This window comes from Camelus bactrianus, chromosome 27 (genome assembly GCF_048773025.1).
Source record: "Camelus bactrianus isolate YW-2024 breed Bactrian camel chromosome 27, ASM4877302v1, whole genome shotgun sequence".
In the NCBI taxonomy this organism is placed as follows: Eukaryota; Metazoa; Chordata; class Mammalia; order Artiodactyla; family Camelidae; genus Camelus; species Camelus bactrianus.
The window spans coordinates 19,788,319-19,794,318 of NC_133565.1; the positions used below are offsets into that span (position 1 = coordinate 19,788,319).

General features: G+C 39.5%; 1 long non-coding RNA gene across 2 annotated transcripts in view; it reads left to right on the forward strand.

Moving 5' to 3' along the window:
• Nucleotides 1–5,223, forward strand: part of LOC123619077 (uncharacterized) — a 66,482-nt gene extending 61,259 nt beyond the window's left edge. For both annotated transcript variants that reach the window (XR_006727612.2, XR_006727611.2), the window contains 2 exons: nucleotides 2,215–2,342; nucleotides 5,017–5,223. This is a non-coding gene — a long non-coding RNA (uncharacterized LOC123619077). The remainder of the gene's footprint in view (nucleotides 1–2,214; nucleotides 2,343–5,016) is intronic.
• The last annotated feature ends 777 nt before the right edge of the window (nucleotides 5,224–6,000 follow it).

The following is a 6,000-nucleotide window of genomic DNA, read 5'->3' on the forward strand; positions in this document are numbered from 1 at the left end:
TCTCATCTGTGCATTGGGGCTTACAATACAGAACTCACTTCCCGAGGCTGTTACAAAGATGAAGTGAGTTAATGAATAGCTTTCTGCAGATGGGAATTAAAATTATAAATTCATAATAATAGAAAGTTTTGGAAGTGCTCTCCAGTGTAACATACATCCAGAAGATTCCATTTAAAGGTGGAATCAGGCTATTTCTAACCCAGTCCATTTGTTTTATGCACTGCCAGCAATATCACTGTAGCGGAAAACATATTTCATGGTGTGCTGGGTGGTTGAAGTAGCACTTAGACACATGTGCACTAATTCCAGGTCAGCAAGAAAGATCCAAAGCACCCTGACAAGACCCAAACTGACCCCTTTTAACTCTTGAGTGAAATGTTATTTGTGTCACCCAAGAAATCACTGAAAATGAAACTAAATCTCAAAGACGAATAAAAATACGAGGGAAGGGAAAAAGCTCTCTTTGGGCTGCGCTGCAACCTTCTAAATTTTAGTTACTGGTTTTAATAAGTATGTAGGGCATTAGATGTGTTTTCCATTTCCCCATAAACTCAATATTATGACCTATTCAAACACACATCCTAATTTGTCTTTTTCGGCTACTTTCTTTCCCCTTTTAGGATTGTGAGGATATTTTTATGGAATTTCCAAGATCCCAAGCATATCTTTAACATAAGGTAATCATACTAGGCCATGTGCTGGGACAGGAATAGGGAGTGTGGGGACTTCTTTTGGTTCCAGGGAACACAGGTTTATCTGAGTGACTTCAGGAGCAGGGGGAGAGAGAGGTGGTTGCTCAGAGAGACAGAAATAGGAAAGCAGGCTGAAACGGCCACGTTCTTAAAGGAACTGTCTCTTCTGGATTCCACACACTCTTCCTTGCCTGTCTCCCTTCGAAGGTTTCGTTTCCTTTCTCCATCAAATAATCTCCTTTGCAACAGAATAGAAATACCAACCCCAGAGCTTTGTGACCCTGACTCTGAATCTCTTCAGCAGGATAGTTACTATTATCATCCATATCATGGTTTAAAGTTTACTAAATTTTTACACCCACTTTTTCATTCTTCAAAGTGTACCTTCTCTGGCTCTTCACTGAAATTCACCATGGTTCTACTCTACATTAGTACATCATCTGTGAAGATTCAAACTCTTCATGGAAATTAATATCTCAAAAAAAAAGTCATAACTCTTGCACAAGATATCTGTTTAAAATGTACCATTCATGTTCATGCCACAAAGAAGTCTCATGCCTTCTGCAATGTTCTTTCATCTACTGACATTGCCATCAACCATTGCTTTTGATATTTACTCAAGTTATGGCCAAAGTACCAGATTGCTTAAAGATTGTGGACTTTGTGACTCAAACAATTGAACAGAGACTGGACGGCCCCCTTTGATTCAGCGGCCACATGTCAGCACTTCCTGTCCGTCCTGGAACGCTGCACCTTTCTCTGCATCACCCACATCCTGCCCTTTTCCTGACTTGGGAGGTATGACTTCCGTCAGTCTCTTTGGGGAATGAGTTGCCATTCTCCTGTTGATGTCTGTTTGCTTATCAACCTCTCAGGGAGGTTTCTGTTAAATAGTCAGGAGGAAACACTGGTCCATAAAGCATGTGTGCCCATTCTTTGGTGGCCAAATGGTCAGTGGAGCTTCACAAGATGTCCTAAATATCAGTGATAATCAAGCTGTTTAAGGTTGCAAAGCAGAGAGATGGCAGGAATGTATTGCAGCCAATAGAAAAAGACAAACAAACACACACACACACATACAAACCAACGATAGGACTTTAGGAGAGAAGAATGTATTTTTAAAGTCAGCAGTAGATTCAGTTAAGTCTTCATCTATATACAAAGATTTAGGGGGAAATAAACCCGGGATTTGCATTTCAGTTGCAAAATATTAGTATTTTATCACTCCTGCATCTCCTTTTTCATGTTGAAAAATAGCCTAAATATCCAATACATGAAAATGAATGCATTTCCTCATCATATTTGTAAGACTACAGAGGTAAACCAGTGGCATGACAAATAAAATGACGCCACGTGTTTTATCCTCCAGAAGGAAGATTATACTGTCATTTTTCTTAAAATTACAAGAAAAATATGCCCTCCCCCCAAAAAATTATTTTTGTAAGAACTGAGGTTAGATGGAAAGAAATCATGGTGAAGGACAAACCATTATGTGATTACTTCAACTCTTCTGTGTTTTCAGGTCTCCGTCAAGAACATTTATCACCATTCAGCAGCCAGACAAAAAAGCACGGCTTAAGACTCCCTACAACTCTAGAATATGTTCTTTCAGTCATTCCCCTTTAAAAGAAGTGATGAAAAAACATCAAGGTAAGAATGCATCAAATTACACTACGAGGGCTAAGTAGAAAAGCCTTCATAATGAATCCTGAAACCCTAAATTAAGCCCTCCAAATGAAAAGCTCGTATGTTTATCTTTTGTGACACAATTTTGTCAATATAAGGAAAAAAATCTTTTTCCTCATGACCTCTCTAAGTGGGGTGACTCTTCTTGGTGGTCCAGTGGCCAATTTGGGATTATCTTCTTGGAGGAAGTCACTGAATTGGGTGGAAGTGACCACTACAGAGTCACACTATCCAAATCCATGGGGATGTCAGTACTGATGACTATCTTGGGTGATTCTTTAGTCCAGTTTCCAACATAAATCTTGTAAATATTTTCTCCATGCTGTCAAATAAGAGTCATGCGCCTCCAAGAGTGTGGCTTGGCAGAGGACGGTTTTTCACTTAGACATGCCGGAGTTTGGTTTCTGATTCTTCATCTATAATCATATGGACTCAATCAAGTTACTTCCCCTCCAAAAGCCTCAGTGTCCTTTCACAAAAGGGGGTGATAAAGCCCCTCATTGGCAGTGCTGTTCTGAGACTGAATCACAGGACCTGGAACATAGAAGGGGCTCAGTTAATGGTATTATTATCGAAAGACTATCAGCGAGCTGTGGGTCTACAAATGTTGGCGGGAATGGAAGGGGATTGTCAAATTGGAAAGCCATCATTCACATGCAGGAGCTGAAGAGACTGGAGGATGAGGAAGAGGGTAGGGTCAAAAGTAGACCAAAGTTTTCAAGCTTCAGTGGTAATTCAGGGATGTTCTTGCCACTGAAACAAAACAAAAACAAAAACAAAAGCAAAAACAAAAACAAAAACAAAAACAAAAAGCAAAACAACCCAAAACAAAACAAAAAAACTAACAAACAAAAAACCTAAGTACCTAATTACATAAGTAAATAAAATGGTAGGATTTGTGAGGGGACAGTAGTGGGCTGTCATGTTTTAGCCATTCACTCCGTCTTTACCCTCCTCCTCTCCTACAAGGAAAGTTGCTTATGTCTTGACCCAAGCTCCCGCTCTCACCTACTCCTGTTATCACCCCTTCCTTCGAGCGTCCCTTCTCCCTCCATGCTCCTTGGCTCCCCTTCTCGGCTGACAAGACTCATACGTGTCTTCATTTACGCACAAGTCTTTGCGTGGAGGAAAGTTCATTTGGTTCTTCAAAAGTAGCTACCCTGTTTTCTTTTTCACTGAAGGTTTCTAGCTGCCTTTTTTTTTTTTTTTAATCCACCACGTCTTCATTATCCAACCACATCTTAACTCCCTGCATCTAATTTCTACTCTCATGACTAATCCAAAAATGTACTCCCTCAAAGTTCCCCCAAGTGACTTCCTTTTCCTCAGATTCATGTCTTTTGTTAATCTATAATTCTCCGCGGTGGACCTCTTTGATGTGGAACATATTTAATACAACCGTCTTCTTAAAATTTTTCCCTCAGAGTTAACTCTATATTCATCAGTATTTCCCCCTCCAATTTTACTTTTTAGCTCAGTTAAACATTTTTTATTAGTTATGTGGCTAAGGGGATGTTCTACAGTCCAAAACACTTTATTTCTGTTTTCTTTGACCTAGAAATTTAGGCTTCTCTAAGACTGAATTTTCCTACCTATTAAAATGGGGTTAATTATCATACATATATGTATACAGTTGTGGGGATTAAATAAAACAATCTCCATCACAGGGATTGACCCAGAAAAACTGTCTCTAAATGTTGCTAGTATTGCTATTGTTCTCTTTTATTATATTATGAAAGGTTCTGCAGAATTCCTTGCTTAGGATCAGGACCACTTGTCACTACCATGTTACAATTTTACCTATTTTGGTGGACAGCTAGCACTAATAAATCGATTATAATCTTTTCTCTGAGGCAATGCTTGCAATATTGTCTGAAAGATGCTATGACAGAATGGGTAATAGCTAAAATTTTCTAGTTAATTTTCCTTTGTTTAGAGATCATGATCACTTGTTCTTTTCGTCATCCATCTCCTCGGACAGATTAGGAAGAATAAAGCTTGCCCTTCTCCGTGCCAAATAAGGCAAAGTGATAATGCTTATTGATTACCCCTGCTACGGAACCTCAAGTAGCACCCTGGAGAAAGTAATCAAAAAAGTCAGATGAGCCTCACCCAGGTTGAAATGGGTACCTGGTTGGCTTCAGGTGAACCTGACTCATTTTCCTGAGCTCCCAACCAGGAACAGTGGTTGTTGCTCATCAGCTGTGGCTCTTGGGATCATTTAGAAGACAGAAAATTCACAGGTCCAAGTTGAATGTGCCAGAGGCAGTAGGGATAATGTCTAGATTTTGCTTAACATTGCTTTGGAGAGGTGGGGGCAGAGACTGTGAGATCTGTTGATTTTGTCTCTCTGAGGGATATATCATATGCAAATAAAAAAAATATGTCCAAAAAAATCGCCTAGGTTAGATAAAGGGGGTGTCCCAAAATAGGTAGACTCAGCGCACATCCTCAAAGTTCTCATTTGATTTCAAATGTCTTCAAATATCCCCTTATTAAAACAACTCCTCAAACCTTTTTTGTAAAGAGGTGGGTTTATCATGACAGCCTCTTTCCTATGGAGATCATCTCGCACACGTTGCTCCTTGAGTGTCTCATCGTCTTCGCTGACTCGGCGTCTTCCTCTCCTTTCCTCCAGATGGACCAGGTCTATAAAGAAGGACATCGTTGTGGCCTTCAGTCCTCCAGTCTTGACACCACACAGACACCATCAGCAATTCCTTTTCCTTCCTTCCCCCCAAAAAAAGTTTTGTAAGAACTGAGGTTAGAGGAAAAGAAATCATTGTGAAAGACAAACCATTATGTGTGTGAATGTCACTGCAATAAATAACCATCTTACTAATCACTATCCACATTTGATGTAGTCATTGCTTTTCTAATGTGTTTCCTGCATTCTGCTACGGGAGAAGCAGCGAACAGATAACACAATTTCCCAGCCATCATAGGTTTTATAAACTGTCTGGAAAGTAAGTCATAATCAAAGCAATGAGATGATGATAAAAAACAGACTATCGGAAGATGGTACCATTGTCACATGAGACGTGTGTGTTTACTTTGCCTCCTGGTTTTTGTAGATAGCTTTGGACCCTGGGAAAGTCATTTGGTTTCCCTTAGGTTACAGAAGATGACTGAATGGGATAGCCTCTAGGATTTCTCCCAGGCCAAAAAAGATGGGGAGATTTTAAAGACAGAATTGAATGGTGCAGATTCTACACAACATCGAAAGCAATACCCAAGAATATGTGAGTGACAGTCATCTCTAGGAGATGCTTCAAAAAAGGGCTGAGGGAATGGAAATCACCCCTAGCCTAGAAGGCTGGGTTGGAAGGGTTGCCATTGTCAAGGGATATGTATGTGAAGAGAATTCCAAAATATCATTACTCCTGAACGAATATAATGAAGTAAATTTTCTGTAAAACATAAGTAAATATATTCTTTAATTATAGCTAAGTCATTCACAGATTATGTTTTATCTGAGTCATCAAAAGATGCGTTCTTCCCCATAACTGAGACCCGGACACGTACAAATTCTAGGTAGTGATAATAAGATCATTAGCCATGCCACAAAATGCAGGTTGTATTTATCATTACGACAGTTACATTTCATCGCATTTAAATGGAA